The sequence below is a fragment of the Alligator mississippiensis genome, chromosome 5 (assembly GCF_030867095.1).
Source record: "Alligator mississippiensis isolate rAllMis1 chromosome 5, rAllMis1, whole genome shotgun sequence".
Lineage (NCBI taxonomy): Eukaryota > Metazoa > Chordata > Crocodylia > Alligatoridae > Alligator > Alligator mississippiensis.
The window spans coordinates 17,692,833-17,712,717 of NC_081828.1; the positions used below are offsets into that span (position 1 = coordinate 17,692,833).

The following is a 19,885-nucleotide window of genomic DNA, read 5'->3' on the forward strand; positions in this document are numbered from 1 at the left end:
AACAAGTCTGAGAGGTGTCTGCCTTGTTCATGCTCCTTTTGGCAGCCCAACTGAACTGGGGCTGCCAACCCAATTTTTGGGTTTTTTTAATGGGCGATCTGCAAACTTTTTACTGACAGTTAAACATTTATATTGATATATGTTTTACGAAATGTAAATATAACCCTTCTCCCAGGCCCTGGATGGCAGTGACAAGGGCAGGATTCAAATTTAGGAGTTTAATATGAAACCTAACAAACAAACAAAATTTGATTGTCAGTAAAATGTTTGCAGACCGTCAGTAAGAAAAACAGAAACAACAAAAAACTTTTTTTAGATTGGAAACCTTGACTGCAGCAATGGTTTTACACTATGCTACCCCCATTGCAGGGGTCCCTTACTCACTGTCACAGTGTTACACCCCTGACCAGACCTTGCACAGTGGTGCCCCCACCTCAGTCCACCCCCCAACCTTACCCCCACTGGTTCTGCTTCTCTCCTCTTTCCCCCCTCCCCCAATTCCCTCAGCTAAGTACAGACAGTCAAAAAGCCTGAGGCTGATTCAATCTTTGCAAATTAGTCTAAACTGTGTAAATTGAACACACATTCACTTTTGATTCTGGAAATGCAGCCACAGGCCTGCAATGGCCCAGACCAGAAGCCAGGGAATGCTATAGCATGCCTCCCTGCTTGGCTGGAGCAGACAGCTTGGGCCTAGGCTAGCCCACCCTCCCCGCAATGGGGGTTTGTCAGGGAGGTGCAAAGCATCCCCAGATGCTGGGGGACTGTGAGTTAACTTGGATCTGGAGGGGATCTAGGACAAAAGTTCAATAAACTGATTTAACCTAAATCAGTTAAAGCTGAACAGTTTGACTTTTATTAGTAGATGTTTAGGACTGTGAATCCAGAAAAGATGAGAAAGCCGGTAGGGAAATACAGATCGCCCGAGCGATAGAGGGACAGGGGTGAGGAGGGGAATGCAACCAGGTTACAGAAGATGCAATGTTAGCCAACTAAGCCCGGGGGTGGGGGGAAGGGGAGGGAGGGGATTCGTGACGCTGAGAGAGAAAGAAGATGGATACACACAAACCCGTTACAATGGTCCACAATGGTGGAAGAAGTGGTTTGAAGAGAAGTGTCTCAGTCCAGATAGAGGACCCCTGTGATGAGGCTCTTTGAGTGGAGCAGGGTCGTCCGTTGCTGAAGAATCCTTTCGAAGTGAAGGTCCGTCTCGTGCAGATGGACCTTCACATTCATTCAGGTTTATCTTAAATCAGTTTTGGCCATTTTGAAAGCAGTTTATGGTCACTGAACTGTTGTGTTACAGATTTGAACTGGTTTCTGATCACTTGTACTGGTTTATGTGTAATTTCTGTCTCTGGCCCTCCTGTCTCAGCATGGACCCCCCCACCTGTTTTCTCACCCCCCTGATACCAGGTGGTGCTGCTGTCCATCAAGCTCATTGTCACTTCATTTTTATGGATGGCTCCAACTTTTTTTATTATTATTTTTTATGGACTTTAAGGAAAGGTGTTTTCGGCCCTATTTTTTTTTTTTTTTTTTATGGACCATCTATAAATTTATAGTTGGCAACCCTGAACTGAAGTTTAGCAGTTGTTGGCAACTAAAAATAGGGCCTGAAAATGGAAAATGTTTTTGGGGTGGTTAACTTATGCAGCACTAATAATAAATAACAACTGGGCTCTATATCTTTACAATAAAACTTGTCACATTTATGGAGCTTGAGTATTAAAAGAATGGTTTCAATGGAAATGGGATTGGGCTCTTATTGTTTTCTTACCCTCTGCTTTCTGCTGTCCATGTGAGCTGCTTTATTTTGGCTCAAGCAAGAGATTAGAGCCGCCATTAGAATGCAGCAGAGACCCACCACTTACCTAGAACGTGGGCTTTGTTCATGTCCAGCTGACACATTATTTTTTATAATAGTCAAACTTGATGTATTGCACTAAACTGGAAGGGGCAATAAACTTGACATACCAGATGTTGCATTAGATTTTCCTAAACAATCACTTTTCTGGCAGCTGATGATAGAGGACTTCTCCATTTAGTGTTTCAATAGAAGCTTTCTATTTTCATGTCCAGTTTTAGCAGAGTTTTATACTATCCTACACATGCATAAATATAAAGTTGTTTTAATGCGTTGTTTGTTGTGGTTTATTTGAAAATGTTTAGATTTAGACAGGCCATTTTAAAATCAATGGGGTAGGTGGGGAGTAGGAGGGAGAGAAGATTTTTGAAATCCTAGTAGCTTTGGACTTCCAATACAAAAATGTCTGTTTAATTACTTTCAGCGCCTGCAGAATGGTAGCATAATTATTTCTAATAATACACTGAAAGAATCTTCTCTGTCACAGCTTCCCTGGCTTGTTTAAAAAATATACATAAAATACATGGATACTCTGAGCTTCTCACGGGGAGATCACATCCATATCATTTTTACTTGGCTATTTCCTCAAGGGCACAGCTTTTCTGATTGTTGTACTACAGATCACAAATACTTTGGAATCCTTCCTTCAGCAGTGGATATCTTTTGCAGTTTTTTTCTTTAGTAATTTATTAACTGATTCTAGTTTACACTTCAACTATAGTGAACTAGTGAACTTATACTGAGCCCTTTATGCCTGGTGTTCTGTTTATGCTGAGGGCTGAAGAGGGGGCAGTGGTCACAAGCTTCCTAATCCGTGCCGAACAGCTCTGCCTCAGCTAGTCCTAGACTGCAACAGGTAAACTCATCATTTGAATGGAAAGTGTGGGGTTTTGCTGAAATTTTTGTTTCTAGTAATATTGTTCATAGCCATTCCACTTTGCTTTGTGAAAATGGTAGCATTTTTTCTCCCTTTTGTTGTTCAGCTTGTTTAACAATTAAGAAAATAGTGATGTTGGATTGAGTATTAATTATCCAAAGATGAGAGAGGCTCCTACTTCAGCGGGCAACAGAACCTAAAGAATGATTAGAGTTGCTCTGTATCTGGCAAATGGGTGGTAGGTCTGGACTCTCTCTTTGATAAGTATATGGTAGTTTTCTTTAAACAGTGAAAACGAGGCTGTGTAATCAATTGGCAGTGGTCTGGCCTGAGTGTCGAAACACCTGGTTCTGTTTGGTTCTGTTCCCACCTCTGCTATTGCTCTACTGTGCGACCTTGGAGGAAACGATGAGTCCGTTGTTTTTGCTCAGTTCTCTCTTTGTTCCCGCTATGTTTGGACAGTGAGTAGCTCCTCGGGACACAATGTTTCTCTCCCTGTGCGTTTGTATGGAACCAATTTACAAGGGGGCTCTCATCTCACTTGGACACCTGTAGATGATACTTCTCATACAAAATATTTTCCATAATATGGTTCTAATAATAAGAGCGTATTTTCTTTTCTGACCACTTTTTTTTTTTTTTGCTCCCATATCCATCTCTTACTTTTCTGCTTGGTTCAGGATAATTCTGTATTTTTTTTATTAGTCTCCTTTTTGGGGTTGCTTGAATGCTAATAGCCTGACAAGTTGTCATCTTCAGTTTATCTCTTGCTTGGACTTCTTGGAACAGCTGAATCAGCTTATCGTATTGTATCCTATCAAGACAGTTAAAAGGCATGATAGATTTGCATGTTATATACTAACTGAAGTAGGTTGGTACATACAGGCTCAGTTCATCATTGTGAGCTTTAGCCTGCAAAAACTTGTGCCCCTGGCCCCCCCCCCCCCCCCCCCATGATTAGTCTACAAGATGCAAATCTACCATACTTTCTATATCACATCAGACTAATATGGTTAACTGTCTCTTTGTCCTTCCCCCAGACTGTTCTTGCTTTGGAAACTCTCTTGTCCCTATGTTAATCCAACTCCTTTTTATCTTACTCCTAGAAGGGGAAGTTTACAACTGGTCAAGCAGTTCCAGGAGATCTAGATTCTTGCCTCAGCCCTGTTTCCCCTTCCCCAAGTTTCCTGTTGGGCCTTAAGCAACTCTTGTAACAGTTCTGACTCAATCTTCCTGTATATAATATACTCATTTGCTCACAGGAGAGTTGTGAGCCATTGGCTTCCTGTCATTCAATTCTTTCAGATCTTTGGAAGAGACGCTGTATAGATATCAAGGCTTATTTAATTATTTCGAGTTCTTTCCAGAGCATCTCTCTCGACTTCTTTATTTTTTCCCTATCCTGTAATCTTTCAAGTTCAGCCAGATATATGCTGTCTGAGAGCAGTGGTAACTTCTCAGTGAGTGCATCTACATGTATGCTAGACTACGATGTTTTTACTACACAGTCATTTAGTACTTGCTTAAGCAAGTATCAAATGACTGTGTAGTAACCTATGTTACTGTATAGTCCAGATGCCTCACAGGTCTTTTCCCACGCTACTGCACAGTAGCTTGTTGTTACTGTTTAGTAGCACTGGTGTCATGGTTCGTGCCCACCAATGCTACATTGCCAAAGCAATGAGCTATGCTGATGGTGGTATAGGTATAGTGTCTTGTATAGATGCACCCAGTATGTTTCTTCTCCCTAGATTGTGAAGAAGTTGTGTACTCTTCAGTGACCTCCATAAGGATAATATATTGCAGATATCTGTCCAGATGTGGCATGTTTTGACCTGCAATGCCACTTATTATCTGCACTGACAGTTGGCAAAAGATCCAAAGTTTGGCTTTCTCTAGCAGCATTTCTGACATGCTCTCAAATTGTGCACTGTACTCAGACTGGCATCAGTAACTAGGTAGGAGTGATGGAAGCAGGCACTTCAGTAGCATTTAGAGAGCTCCTGTGTGGTGTCACAACAAAAGCACTAGGATAATTAGCAGGGCAGGACTCCACTAGATTTCTTCTTTAAGAAAAAGAAAGCAGAGGACCCTTTGAGCAGTACAGAAGAACATCCAATTTGTAGAACTTGGACCCTGATCCTGGTTGAGATCTGAATTGGATTTGGATTTCAAAGTTTGGTTATGCTCAGACCTTATGTTCAGACTTTTAGTCTTTGGGACTTGCTTGCACATATGTGTGTGCTCACACTTGCTCTCTCACACTCAGTTACCCTCACTTCCCCTACATAATACTGCTGAGGGCTAGTGTGACCCTAGTTGTGTTCTTATTGTAGTTGCTCACCCCAGTGCCAAGTGGGCATAAAAGGATATCCTGGCAATGACTGTAAACAGCCAAATAAGGGGACAGCCAATCATTCTCAATAAATGTCTGCTGAATTGTCCTGCTTTTAAACTTCCTATCAAGTTTTTTTAGAGAAGGAGTTAAGAAAAGAGCTACAGCATTAGTGCTCCTTCCTTGGTTACATGAATAAGAGAGAGGTTCTTTAAAAGTGTGTGGGAGGGAGGGAGGGAGAGGGGTGGAAAACTATACAAAGATGTGCAGGCAAGTGTCCGGGCAGTGTAGCTGGGAAAAAGTTGGAAGACAGAGGTTTAATGCACAGCAGCAATCAAACTTTAAGTCCCTATACTTAACTTTGTTTAAGCTTCAATAGATATGGGGATAATAGGGTTTTCCCAATTCTTTGCTTTAGGTTTTTAGTTTGTAAGAAATGCTGCCTCCCTTCAAGCCAGGGACCACTTCTGAGAAACAAGGTGTCCACTTGCTCCCCCTTAATGCATGTCCAAGTCTGATAACTGAGCAGAGCTTATGTTTAGAGTAGTCCTGAGCATATACCACGAGGCCACTCTCAGGCTCTCTGTCTCAGGAGCGCTGCTCTATCCTCTGGTGGGGAGAGGAGGGAGGGAGAGAGAAAATCATATACAAGACCCTATAGTGGAACCAGAGACTTTGTAAGGGTCTCTAGAAACTTAGAACGTCCTCTGCAAAGTGCCCTGGACAAAATGCAGCAGCTGAGAGCAAGAGGAGGGGATCTTCTTTGTCTAGGCAACAGGCATGCGTCCAAGGAGACACCTTGCAGATTCAGAGATGCACATAATTTTTAAAGAGCTCCTTTCTTTTTGGGCCTTCCTTCCTTCCTGTGCCATTAAGGCAGCCCCACTCCTTGTGTGCATGTTTTTCAAGAAATGGACAAAAATACATGCACAAGTAGGAAGACCTACTCCCTTCTACTTCTGACTCCCCTTAGCCCCACCTCTGTTCACCAGCAATTTAACACATGTCATGCTGTTCACTGTCCTCCCTTGCACGCAGACACTGACCCTGCCCTTCACCCCTGATACTGCCCCTCCCTGCTCTGCTTTCTGGAACCACAAGTAATGGAGGAATACGGCCACAATGAAGTTAGGTGAGATTCACAATTCTCTCTTCTTCGAATTGATCAACTCCAGTGTAGCACTAAATGAATGAGGTGGATAGAAGCTGCTTCTGACTCCAGGCTTCTGGCACCTGCTTTTGCCTTATGGGTCCCAGCGGCTTTTTTGCTTTCTAAAAAGCAGGTTGTAGCAGGAGAGCAGACTGCAGATGGTACAAGCCTTGCTGGGAGTCTGACTTGTAGTCAAAAAGCTGCAACTCAGCTGCCAGCTGCAGGGTCTAATGACAGAAGCAGAATCGATGAAAGCTGAGGTGGTAATCCTGAGCTTCTAGGAACATCTCAGGAGAAGGAGGTAGAAGTGCTGGAAAATCATGAGACATGAAGAGCATCATAAGAACTGATGAAACTGAGGTTGTTTCCATTTACACTGGTTATTTCCCAATCGTGTGTGTGTGTGTGTGTGTGTGTGTGTGTGTGGAAAACATAGGCTAAGGCTGAGGTCAGAGGTATCCCAGATACTCCAGTCTAACTGAGAGGGCAGGTATAACACTGTTAGAGATTGACCACATGAAAACCAGAAGAGAGAGTGGTGTACAAAAAAAATCCTCCTGGTGCCTTTAATAGATGACTTTCTGAGTTAAGTTCAGGCAGGGCATCAGCTATACTAGATGAGGAAGGTGCAGTTTGTCAGTGTTCATATTCCTCTGTTCAATCCATTCTTTATTTTCTGCATTTAGCACAGGATTAATAAGAGTGCCAGTTGTGTCTATTGAGTCAGCTTTGTAATACAAGCATTTGCAAGCGTTACAGAAATCATCCATTTTACAACATGTTGCTCGGAAGGTTGTAACGGAAAAGGCTGCACAACAGAAATTCCAGCAAGCAATAAATTCTATTCTTGCTTGGTGCAAAGTGGCATAGGTCCAGGTGGGGGTTGGCCTGTGGTTTGGTGTAATAGCATTTCCTAACTGTGTAACATTGTTAGAAAATATTTGTCTAGATGTGCAACTGCTGTAAATCGGCCTGAAGTCAATGGAGCTGTGCCAGTTTACATTTGTATGTCTTTATATCTTATTGGACAGAGCATGTTTGACTTTGAATACAGTGATTATAAGCATCTGCTCATACTGTGCTGTGTAAATATGTACATGGGACTATAGGTGCCAACTTTTACTTCTGCTGGCGGGGGGGGAGGGACACTAAGATGGTAGACATGTAGAAAGATTTATGCATTTTGGGTGACAGCCCTCTTCCCAAAGGGCTGGCCCCCATGTATTCGGCACTAGGGATGTGTGAGGCTCCGAGTGCTGATTTGATTTGGAGGAGATTTGGCCCGATTTGGTGGTTGAATCTCCACATCTGAATTGAATCGGGGGACCAAAAAAAGGTCCGAATCGATTTGAAGGTCTCCGAAACTGGATTCGGACAAATCAATTTGGGACAGTGATTTGAATCACTGTCCCCTGAATTGGCCAGATCTGAAGTGAATAGTAGCCACTTTGCACAGGCCTACTTGGCACCTCTGCATGGGACACAACAGGACCCAATATGTACAACAACTATTTACTCAATGGAAGAAGGGCATTGATTTGAGATCACAGAAGAGTTTTTGGCTGGAAGGAGTTTTTCACCCAGAGGATGTACTCAGAGCTGATGGTCTCAATAATATAAATCCTCAGTGGATTTAACAGTATCATAGGCTATACCTGTTGAGCAGAAGGGAAGTTGCTGCTTGAAAGATGCAGAATGAACTGTATGCCATGTTTTCTACTGTTTTTACCATGAAAGTTTGTAGCACCTCTGTAGCAAAAAGAGAACAACTCAAATGTTATGGCACAGGTAGATAATAGTTATTCTTACCTTTGCCCTTCTAAACAATTTCACAGTTTGTCTCTATGGTCGAACTAGATGGTGGATCATATGGAAACTTAATAAGATGACATTTTTCTGATGGAAGCAAGAAGTCCCCTGGTTCTCTGCCATGCTTGTTTATTTGAACTATACAGTTACTTAGATCTTTGCAATTACATAAAGCCTGTGAAGGGATTTTTTTGGTTCTTATACCTACAATTTTATTTCATGGCAGTTATAAAATGATTTGTGGGTTTGTGTTTGTGACAGAAGTTACCCAGTCAGTTCAAACACAATGGACTCATAGTTCATTTTCATGCTGAATCTGCGTGTGAAGGAGTCATGGTTTTTTATGTTACTGTCATACAAATTGCAAATAATAACCTTCTGATTAATGTCAAAGATGACAAATATAAGTCGTTTTTAGCAGTTATACAGCTTCTTCTATCTTAAGAAATACTTTACAGTTTTCATCATCTCTGTGGAAGATGAGCTTTCCTCCTGTTTTACTGGTGGAGATAAGTCACAAAGCACATTTGTATTGAGCTGGAGTGTGCAAACACAACACACCTTTTCACTCCCGCTATGCATATGCCAAATATTTTTTTTTAAATGTAACGTCTAAGCTGTTAGAATGACATTGGAAATTCAAGCCGTCACTCTACATAGAAGGGACCGAGCCTGAGACTGGTGCTGGGCATGCCTTGGACATGCACAAGAAAATGCTTATGTTACTTTTCTGGGATATACCACGTGAGGAAAGAGCGAGCACACTTTACAGCAGCGCTCCTTTGCATTGTCTGATGTGGTGTAGACATTCAGATAGCATACCCCAAACCACACAGCAAGTTGCAGAGAGTTGGCAACTCTCAGACGCATGGTCCACCTTCCAGAGGTGGTTAATGAGAATGGGGAGAGTTGGTGTGCTCAGGTTATTCAGGAGGAGTGTTTTGGGGAATCCCATCTATGGGCTGTATGTTTTATCATAAACCTCTGAGCTTTTCAGATAAGGTGGGATATAAATCTAATAAATAAGCATATTAGACTTAAAATTTACCTTCCCTAAAAGAGGCTGAGGGTGACTTAGAATAAATAATAATGCCTGAAATTCTTCACTTGGAATTCTTCCAGCTTCAATAGACATGGGGATAATAGGGTTTTCCCAATCCTTTGCTTTAGGTTTTTAGTTTGTAAGAGTTTGAGTGATTTTTCTTTGCTGTGTAGCTTACAGCAAATTAGTGGACAACACCTGCCTCCCCATCTGGTATCTTGCCCAATAACTGTAACCCTGACTAGGCACAGGCATGGCAGTAAATATAACTCTAAGCCTGTTATGTAACCTCCATAGTTTGTAAGGGGAGAATCTTTTTTTAACCTGAAAGTGACATTTTCCTATATACAGTGATAGTATTGGGGAATTTTATTTTGGTTTTTTTAATACCAGAATTCTATCCGTCCTTGTATTTTAGTTCCTGTTTCCTTTCAGATTTATGTAGCCGGTGCATGGAGACAATACATCCTTTCTGCTACCTTCGTGTTGCAGCAGATTCCTTTCATTTCTTTCTGTTGTTTGCTGCCTCAGGAATGCCTTGGACACAAATCATTCTTTGCAAAAGGAAAAAAGACATCATTCACCCTGCAGGTGGCATTGCTGTGGTTCCCTGGAAATAGGCTTGGGGCAGTCCATGAATGCTGCTGCTTCAATAAGAGAAAAACACAAAGCTAGTAATACATTTTTTTTTTTTCTCATTGAAACACAGTAGATTTGTAAAAGGCAGTATGAAGCTTCCCTGCCCCTCTCCCTCTTTGCATCCAGTGTATTTTATTCTGATTTACTGTCCCATGTATCCTATAGTATTAACACATCTAAATATTTTTCATGCTAAAAATTTTCAAAATATCTTACAAATATATGTTGTGTACCCTTGTTTAAATAGAAGGGTAAACTGAAGTACACTTGCACTGAGTATTGTAGAGACAGCATGGGGAGACCAGCTCACTGTTACTTTGTGTACCCATTTCCTCTAATGGAGAGTACATGGTGGGTGAAAAATGCTACCATTCTGACTTACTAAATGCAAGGTGGAGGGCAATTGAGAACCCAGCCATACAACCTACTTTATCTTCCCCACCACCCCATGTTCTTACAACAGTAGAAGATCACATTGTTCTGTTTGTCAGGAAGGGGGAAAAAGTTGTGTTTTTAAGTAGACATCAAGACGTGTTATGCTTAGTCATGTAAATTATAACGGCAAGTTCGTAATAAGGGCTAAATGGAAGGATTATTAATAGCAGTTTTATAATAAAGGAAAGTGGATGAATATAGATAATAAGCGAAATAGGCGTTAGAAAAAAATACTGGTATAGCCAGGAAATAACTTGCTTCTAAAGCATACAATCAGGCCTAATTGTTTAAACTGGAGGTGTCAGCACAGTGACATCAGTTGACGTCTGTATCTAGCCAGAACAGAATCTTCCATATGAAGGGAACGTATACTTGTAATACCAGAGAGAGACCTTCTTGGTGTACAGTTTTTGCATCTGAAGCTTACACTTCAAGAATTAAAGCCTCCCACCCCACTCGTCCATTGTGGATATGCTTAATAGTAACATTTAGTTGCCTAAAAACATAGGGATAAAAAAAAAAAAACAACCTTTTGGGGGCACCTTCTTTATCAATATAGCTACACACATACTAAAGGTTGCATTGATTTAGTTGAAAATGAAACAAAAAACCCTACCCCTAAGTGTAACACATCAGGTGCACATGAACACCCCAGTCAAAAAACAGAAACCCCATGTGTAGGCCAGGCATTGGGGCATAAGTTTTAAATGAGAAAATAAAAAAGGATGAAGAGAAATTGGTACCGAGAGTGAAATGATCCTTTCTGCTTCAGCCTTTTTTCAACAGGCACAATGGCTGGGTTAGGGTGTAGGAACAACAAGGAAGCATAAAGGAGGCATTGTAGACCAGAGTTTTGCCAGGGTACAATGGAAAAGCAGTTGGCTCATCTTGCTATGGCTGCTGAGGCATAACACTGAGCACTGGATTCATGCCAAAGGCTGTCCCAGTCAACCCAGCTGTCAATGGTAGTTATAAGTGATGCTATCCATGTCATCCCCTGCAAGCTGTTGGCTACAAAAACTGACATGCCTTAACCATGCTACCCTGAAGCACTGTTTGAGTGGGTGGACCTTTGACTTGGACTGTAGGTAGCCGTTTGGATACCTCCCAGACACTCCCTTGCAAGCCCTCGCATGGAGAGTAGGTGGGGCAGGATAGGCGAGCAGCACTACAGTGATTCTAGGGCAACCCGCAGAGGTCCCCGTCATGAAAAGGCCTGTCCATTTCATGGGTCACAGAGCATCTCAGGATTTGGATGCTAGAGAATGGAATAAATCCACATTTGCACTGCCTCATCCCCACGCTCTGAATGGGATGTGCAGCATTGCGTCTCACCCTACTTTTAAGACCTTTGCACCTACCAAAGGCCCTGTTCATGCTAGTGAGCAGCAGCCCTCCAGATGAGTGTAGAGGTCCTACCTGGAGCTCCGTTGTAGAGTATTGGGAAATTAAAGCAGTCCCTTAGCTGATATTTATTTATTTATTTATTTATTTATTTATTTTGCATCTCATTCTCCAACTTGGATATGGGGTGGTAGCTAGAACAGATTTAGGCCCCAGTCCTGCATCATCAACCTGTTGTTGTCCACATTAGATGTAGGGGTCTACACACATTAAGCTCCTTCAAGGTCAGTAGCATAAGTTGATGGTTTAGGGCCAAAGAGTTGCTTTTTTTTAATGGAAAAATATCATATAAACTGAAAGGAACCACCAACAAATATAGAACTACATGGACTTTACCAACCCATCCTGGAGGTAGGGATTCACTACAAGGTCAAATGTGAAGCCTGTCACTTTTTGTTTGGGTTTTTTTTAATCATTCTTCATTTTAGCTGCCACTTTCCCTCCCTCCTTTACCACCCCCTCCCTTTTAGGTCCATTGTTGTTCATGGTGTACACTAAGAATGAAAACTGTTTTAGATGCCTGTTTCTCTTGAATGGTCTGCTCTATGATCAAATGATATACCACTTCACAAGACTACAGGGTGTTGTAGCTATTAGTAGTAAAGCAGTGCTTTATTTTGGCATAATGCATCTGAGGGGTTCTGTAAATTTGGTTCTCATCTCCCCCATTCAATAGGAGAGAATATCTCTGTGCAAGCAAACTAGATTACAAACAGCTATAGCACATGCAATATAGAAAAGGAACTCCCTGATTTCCTGCCCCCCCTTCCCGAGACAACGGCACAGGGAGGTAAAATTCAGGCTGCTGAGTCCTGACTTGTCAGGTTAGGTTATGCTTATGGCCTTCATCTATAAAGCAAAGCACACATCTCCCTCCTGCACTGAAAGACAAAGGCCTAATCTGATCACCCCTTGGGGTTATATAATTAGAGCAATACTGGCCAATAAATCCTGCATTTCAAATCTAAAAGAAACCATAAATGAAATATTGCAGACAGCTGGTTTTGAGCATGTGCATTGCATCTCTCTGGCTATAGTGCCCTCCTGGAAACCATACCACTGGAGCAGGAACTAGCAGCGCTGAATCTTCTCTTTTTGAAAACAGAAATAAGGAGGCAATGGAAAGGAGAAAGATAAGAGTGGTATGTGTTTCATAGAGATGGAAGAGGTAAGAGCTGGCATATGGGGACTTGAAGACAATGGTACCTGCTAACCAATTCTCATGTCTCCTGTAATACTATGTAAGGCTTGTCTTGCCTGCAGACAAATATTTCAGACAAATGGCTTCTGACTGGTAGCTCTGGGGAAGAATTGACCTCTTTAAGGAGTCTATAGTCGAATGCAAAGATTTCTGGATTTGAATAAACCTGGTCTCTAGTCTGATCAATAGCTAAGGATTATTTGCCAAGGATCCAAGAAACAGTTACAGGGTGTGTTGGCTTTTTTTTTCCTAATGAAGGATGAGTGTTGCCAACAGCTGTGTCTCATCTGTTTTTGAGAGGTACTGCGGAGTTAATTCATTTGGCCCTTAATCTAATTGGTGACCAGACTTGCTAAGAATATCAGGTCAGTAGTAGCATGCTGCAAAGGCATAATCAAAGCACAGCTCAGTAGGAAGAGGAAGTGCAAAACCTTTTTTTCCCCTTCACATCTTTCCTTTCCCCACCTACCACGTTTCACACACGCCCCCCCCTCCCCCCGCAACTGCTTGACAAATGTATGACTTACCACACAGCCTGGGTATAAGAAAGGAATCTTTTAAATGTTGAAAAATTGTTTCTTGAACTTGCCACAAAGAATGTTAAAGGTAAATTTGAGTTTTGCAGCCTCCTCTGAAATCTGGTACCATCATCAAAGGGCTCCAGGGAAACTGCCCAGCTTCTGTGTACAAGGCAGTAGCATCAAAATGCATTAGGAAATTTTGCATGGCCTGTGGTTGTGGAGCAAACTCATTTCTCATGTCCCAAGAGAAGGCAGGATTTCCCTTAATTGTGAACTTGGGACTCCAATTTTTCTGATCCTGGTTTGAGAAGCATGATTCCTGGTGGTGGTTTTTTTTTTTTTTTTTTTTCCTAACACAGCTGAAAGACATTAGTTGTTATCCTTCATACAATGTGGGTCAAATGGTCTTTAACCAAGCTGCTGGGATTTTTTCAAACACATTTTTGAGGTATCTTTCCAAATTTTAATTCAAATTAGATTTCAGATTAAATGTAACCTAATGTGAATCTAATCTAATATTCCAAGATGAGCAAACTCAGGAGGAAAAAATAATAAATGTTCCCAATGACCCCTAGGTGCACTCTATAAGCTTTTAAGAAGGAGGGAGGGATGTGAACCTCACAGGAAGTCCTTTCCCAACTGCTAAAGCACGATCACAGCTAGTGACTAGCACAGGTAAGAACGCACCCATCTCGGATCTCGCTCTCCATCTTGTTTTTACTGCACGGCTTGCTTTGGAGTTCATCAGACATATTTCATGTCCGTGCTCTGGAAGGAATAGCACTTGTGTGTCTGCCTTTTGTCATTCAAACTTGTTCTCTTGGTCTAAGAGAAACTGTAGATGCAGTTTGTTGAGGTGAGTACACAGGGAGGTTTCCTGCTTGGGGTAGAAGTTAGAACTGCACTGAAACAATAGGGAGGGGGGAGAACAAAGGCACTCAGGACAAAATGCCAGGTTTCATGGCATGCTCAGGGCTTGCATTGCTCTTTGCATGCTTGAGGGCATAGGCTAATTGTCTCTGCTTACAAGGATAGTTATTAAATAAGGCAGGCTCTGCTCCTACAGTATTATATTGCTCCTTAAGTGTTCATGTTACATGCCTACTGTGACAGCACCTTATAAATCTTGTATAAACTGGCTACCAAGTGACTGCTGAATTGATCTGCAGATGCAAAATCCTTCCCTGGATACTGTATTTTTGTAGAATTCTCCATTGCAGAAACCGTGAGCTTCCTGGTGTTACATATGGTGCAAGTTTTAGACTATACGTTTAGTTTGCTAACAGTGAGAAAATGGTGAAGAGGAAGACTTCTAGTTATTTCCAGTGTAACAGACCAGTTGTGAAAGATTGAAATGACAGATTTTTTTTCATCTCCTTATTGGGTTTTTACAAAATATAAACATTATTTAAAGAAAACTGACCAAGTAAAAGATTCTTTCCACACAGTTGGATGTTATGTCTGGAGGCAGAAATGGCTTCAAGTAATGCCATGGAAGTAGCTGGCTGGTAGAGAATTGTTGTTTTTTGTATTTTGACAACATTTGGACTAGGAGCCTATGCTATTAGGCTGTGTATGGTCATATGGAAAGCCATAGTCCGTGTCACAACCAGTCCAGTCACAGTGCTCATAGCAGCGTTGGCACCTTATGCACACTATATAATTTTACTCACCTGACTAAAACTACTTTTGTGCATGAATGCTATTCAGGTGCTAGTCCAAGGCAAAATGCAATGATTGAGAGTAACCAATAATTGGAGAAGAGTCCATGGGGGACATGGAAAAAAGTAGTAAGACTATGCAATGCATATAAACCAGCAATGTGCAGAGTCTGAGTCTATGAAATGATTGTCTTGAAGCTTTCATTGCCCATCTTCTGCTTGTTTTAATATTTTATATCATTATTTCTGTTTTTCAAAAACTTCGTTGATCAGCATATAAATAAAAATGGGTAAATATCTTAAGATTAGTATTAGAGTGATGTTATAGCTGTGACGGTCCAGGAATTATGGTAGAGGCCAGGGTTTTTATGGTGATCTCTCCCTGCTCTTTACATTGACAGTGTGTGCTTGCCTCCTCAGGCCTGATGAAGAATGCCTGCATTCAATTGCTTGTCTAACTTTATTCTGGCCATGCAGTTAGTTCAATAAAAAAGATCACCCTAAAAATCCTTAAATATCCTAAGGTCTCAAGCTTGCATCAGTGAACAGAAACAAACTCAAATGATATATTGTGCTAACCAAGCACTGCTTTTCCCTTTGAAAGTATAAGTCCTTGAATGCTAATAGCCATTGCTAAAGGAGCAGTCAGATGGGGCCAGATATTGCAAAGGTGCTCTGCACTCAATGTACACACACTGTGTGACCATGTATTGCAGTGTCTGAAGTTGAGCTGAGGCCTCTTAAAAACCTGATTACTCATCTAGAAGCAGGTGAAAACTGTGGGGGATAGTAGTATGAGGCAACCTGCACTAGGAATGCAGCTATTAAAATCCTCTGGCTATGGCATCTGCATGCTATAAACTTCTGTGTGCAGAACTAATGATCAATTGGTGAAGCCAGGCTAGAGCATCATGCACTGTAGGGAAGAGCGTGTTCCCTTTTGGAGACCTTTATTTTTGTGCTGTCTTGCTTTGCTTGTTTCCATTAATCTGAAGTAGATCATTGAGAGAGAAATTATACACTTGCTCATTGTGTATAGGGAAAGACAGAATCCTCCAAGCTAAGACATGCCAGAAATTTGGCAGAATGAATAGAGCATGAAACTAATGGAGCAGAAGGTAACTGTCTTTTATTGTACAGCAAGGAGCAGCTGTGTCCCAAAAAGAATGTTTTATATTTTAAGAAAATGATAAGAGGATGGTAAGAACTTCCTGTTCCTGGAACCAGTTTTCTATAGGTTTATTATGAAAAGATGCTAATCATATGTAACACATGACAGTCCAACATTGGAGAAATTTAATGTTAAAAAATGTAATTGGAAAGTTATCTTTATCTCTGTGGTCTGCTTTGAAGTCCATTAGTTCACTGTCATAATTGAGAGGTACCAGACTTCAAAGTTTTGCATCTGTCAGACTTCATAAGCTCTTAGAAGATACCCAGCATCTATCCTGTAGTGCAAAAAACAGTGACTTTCAAGAAAACACTGTAAAATATTAAGTTCACTTCCAGCTTAAAAAGATTTAAAAGGCCAGGCTGGCATCAAATCTGACACCAGTTAGATAGGCTGAGTGACAGCTTCATACTGATGTTATATCCTTTAAGGCATACATAGGCATTTTGAAGACCTGTCTATCCAACTGGCTTTCTAAGCAATACCTCCTGGCCTCTTTTTAGCATAGTTATGAACTTAAATGCAATAGTTTTAGTGAGGATACCCTGTATTGGCATAGACAATAGCAAACAAGTAACTTGGTTCACATTACAGAAAACACTGTTTTAAAAGGGGGAAAAAAAAGGAACCTTTTATAAAAACAAGCAAACAAAAAAACCTTCTTTTATCATAAATTTAATCCAGCCCTGGATAATTGAAAAGAAGCAATCTCCCAATAAAGTACAAATTTTGTGTTCACAGTACAATAAATGCCAATGTGAAATTCCTTGTGTGCATTCATTTGTAACCCAAGGCAAATTAATACTATTCTGCAGTGTATAACACAGAAGAAATCATCACTGCTGTCTACACAGTTGTATTTTTATCAGATGCACAAATGGTGACTAATTGTTAGAAATGTATTTTCTAAGCAAATGAGAAGAAATCATGAAATCTGTTTAATTGCAGTTTCCTGCTTCTAATTAGGCATTCAGCATGTAAGACCTCTTCCATAGATTCCACTTTCTGTTTTCATTTAAAATAACATAAATGTATGAGCTTATTTTTAGTAAATGCTTTAATTATGGATTAGAGAAATGGTTGTCAAACCACATATGCTAATATGTAAACAATTCACTGACTACCCAGTTATTTCCATTAATACTATGGGATTTATTGTTGCCATATCCTGACCGGGGATGAAGCCGATGGATTTAAGCTTTATTTAGCAAATCCCTCTCTATTCAAAACCTAAAGCTCCTTGTATTCAGCAGTCAGTGTCCAGAAGGCACCTTGTCTAATGATCCATATGGGGAGTACCACTGGGAGCAAACAGCAGAGGAGGAGCCAGGCATGCATCTGCTACAAGAAGGACCAGTCACATGTATCTAGAGCATGACTTTATTTTCAGATGTGTGATGCATATGTATGACTCACTTTTTTCTTTTACTTAGTTGAATTTGAGCTGTTTATATTTATATGGATGCTGCTGAAGCATTTCTACCCTGCTGAGGGTCCAAATGAGAACTTGATCTGATGCCGGAGCACAGTATTTAGGAAGCGGGGTTAAAATATTATTGAAATCTGACTGACCACTAAATACAGAATTAAAATTAAACTATTTTTAAAAGAGAGGGGAGTTACTAGCAAAGTGTCCTCTGGGTAACTTTCTTGGGTTTGGTGCTCGATCTAGTCGAGCTGAGACCAGATTGATAACCTCATGGCCCTTTGGAAAGGGCAGAAAGTAGATTGTGATGGTGTGGTTACTGATGGGCTCTTTTATTGAAAGGGTTAATTTAGGACAATCTAGTAGCATCCTCAAATGTAGGATGAAAGCTTAACTAATCAAGCCATGATTGAAGCTGTTTGTTGACAATCTATTTATAAATAATAAAATATAAGCCCTTACTCCTGGCTCTTCTATGCAGATGAGCACTTCTTTCTATGCAGTGTGTGGCTGGTTAGATGCCAGATCCTTTGAGGAGCTGAACATCTGCAACTGCCAGCAGAGTCTACGTGAACTGCCGGTGTGCATCACTTTGTGGCCTCTGGCATTGGCGACACATAGCGGGGGTGCACATGGGTGCACATACACCCCCTGAGATTGGTGGTGCAGCCCCTAAGAGAAGTGCCACCAACACTGCCAGTGGCACCTGCGGGCAGTCACCGCTTGCCACCCTCCCCCCCTCGCTGCTGACACCACCGGTGGCCCCTGCAGGAGGTTGCCTATCGATGCTGGCCACCGCAGCTGCTGCTGACGGTGTCTGCGGGTGGTCGCTGACCACCCCCCTCCTCACCTGTGACACCACTGCAGTCACTTGTGGGTGCTCCTTGCTCACTGTCACCACACCGCCTGTGGGCAGTCGCCATGCCCCCCCCCACCTCTGTTCATGTGTGGAAGGTTTGGGCCAGGTACAGATGTTACACACAAACCGGTATAAGTGATCAGAAACCTGTCTAAACCTGTTACACTGAATTTCTGTTGTATTCATAGACCAGGTTCTGCCATTTTAAAACTGGTCTAAGATACAGCTGGATGGATGTAATATCAGGCTTTAATCGGGTTAGGTTAGACTGCTCTATCAAACTCCTATACCAGATCCCCTCCCAGCTCAGCTTAAATCACTGTCCTCTGGCATCCTGGGCTGCTTTGTGATCTCTTCTCCTTGCAGGGAGGTGCCCTGCAACACAGCTTGGGCTCAGGTTCTCCAGCTGAATGCACAGCAGGCTCTGCCCCAAAGCTCCCTAGCTGTCAAAGGTAGGACAGAGGCAGGGTTGGTGGGGCACAGTATGTCACTCCCCTGTCTGAGCCCCAGGACCATGTGCTGGAGTGGTTCTGGGAAGGGCTCAGGATTTCCTCCCCAGAGCCAGAACTGAGTTCCTCTGCAGCCACGGGGTTCCAGTCCCTGGGAGTGGGGGGAGGGGGATGCTGTGTAGCTACAGGGGAAGGGGCTTCAGCTGAGAACTCAGCACTGATTCGGGGAGGGGATGGAAATCCTCCGAGCCCTTCCTGGAGCCAGTCCAGCATGTCCGGGAGCTTGGACAGAACCGGTACAGAGGAGGGACAGCCTGTGCTCCGTTGACCTGGGCTGGAAATGCAATGTGTGCTGTTGGCATTACCTCCCCCAGCAGCTTGCGAACCCTACTACCTCCTGCTCCTGTCCTGACCAGGGCAGATACCTGCACCCCTACCATGGACAAAACCCAGGGACGGCTGTCCTAGCACAGGTAGGGGCAAACTTGTATTCTGTTTGTTCCCAAGCTAACGTAGTGTACTTGGAGAAACCCACGTAAATTGGTTCAAATATGCCTCAGGCTTTTTGAATGTTTGTACCTAGCCTTGGTGTAAATTGTTCTTCTCAGGGGAAAACCGAAGCATTGAATAATGCTTCAAAAATAACTGGAAACCAGTTTCCAGTCCCCTCTTTATCCACACTTAACGAATACCAGGATAATATGGTGGTGATTAACTTTAGAAATTAAACTGACAAATTCTCCCAGACTGCTTCCATAGTCCTGCTGCCAGGGAAGATAATATATTGGTCTGCTACCCAGCACTGGAAACTGGTTTCCAGCAAAAGACATGCCTGTTTTCACTTGTTTTGGAAATACCGATAGGAATATAAATCCTGCAAAAGAAGACAATGTGCTGTACAGAAGGAGGAATAAGATTTGTATGTTGGACTAAGTTGGAAGGTCTTAAGAGACTGAAATTGTAGTTACATGAGATCATATGTACTGAATGGTTGTGTTTTTTAAAAAGCTTTAATTATTTTGATGATTAAGAATTTAAC

General features: G+C 41.9%; 1 protein-coding gene across 1 annotated transcript in view; it reads left to right on the forward strand.

The window, feature by feature from the left end:
• Nucleotides 1-13,840: 13,840 nt before the first annotated feature.
• SGIP1 (SH3GL interacting endocytic adaptor 1) overlaps nucleotides 13,841-19,885 on the forward strand; it is a 195,654-nt gene continuing 189,609 nt past the window's right edge. The window contains exon 1 of the mRNA XM_059727918.1: nucleotides 13,841-13,955. The gene's annotated coding sequence lies outside the window, so the exon portion shown is untranslated. The remainder of the gene's footprint in view (nucleotides 13,956-19,885) is intronic.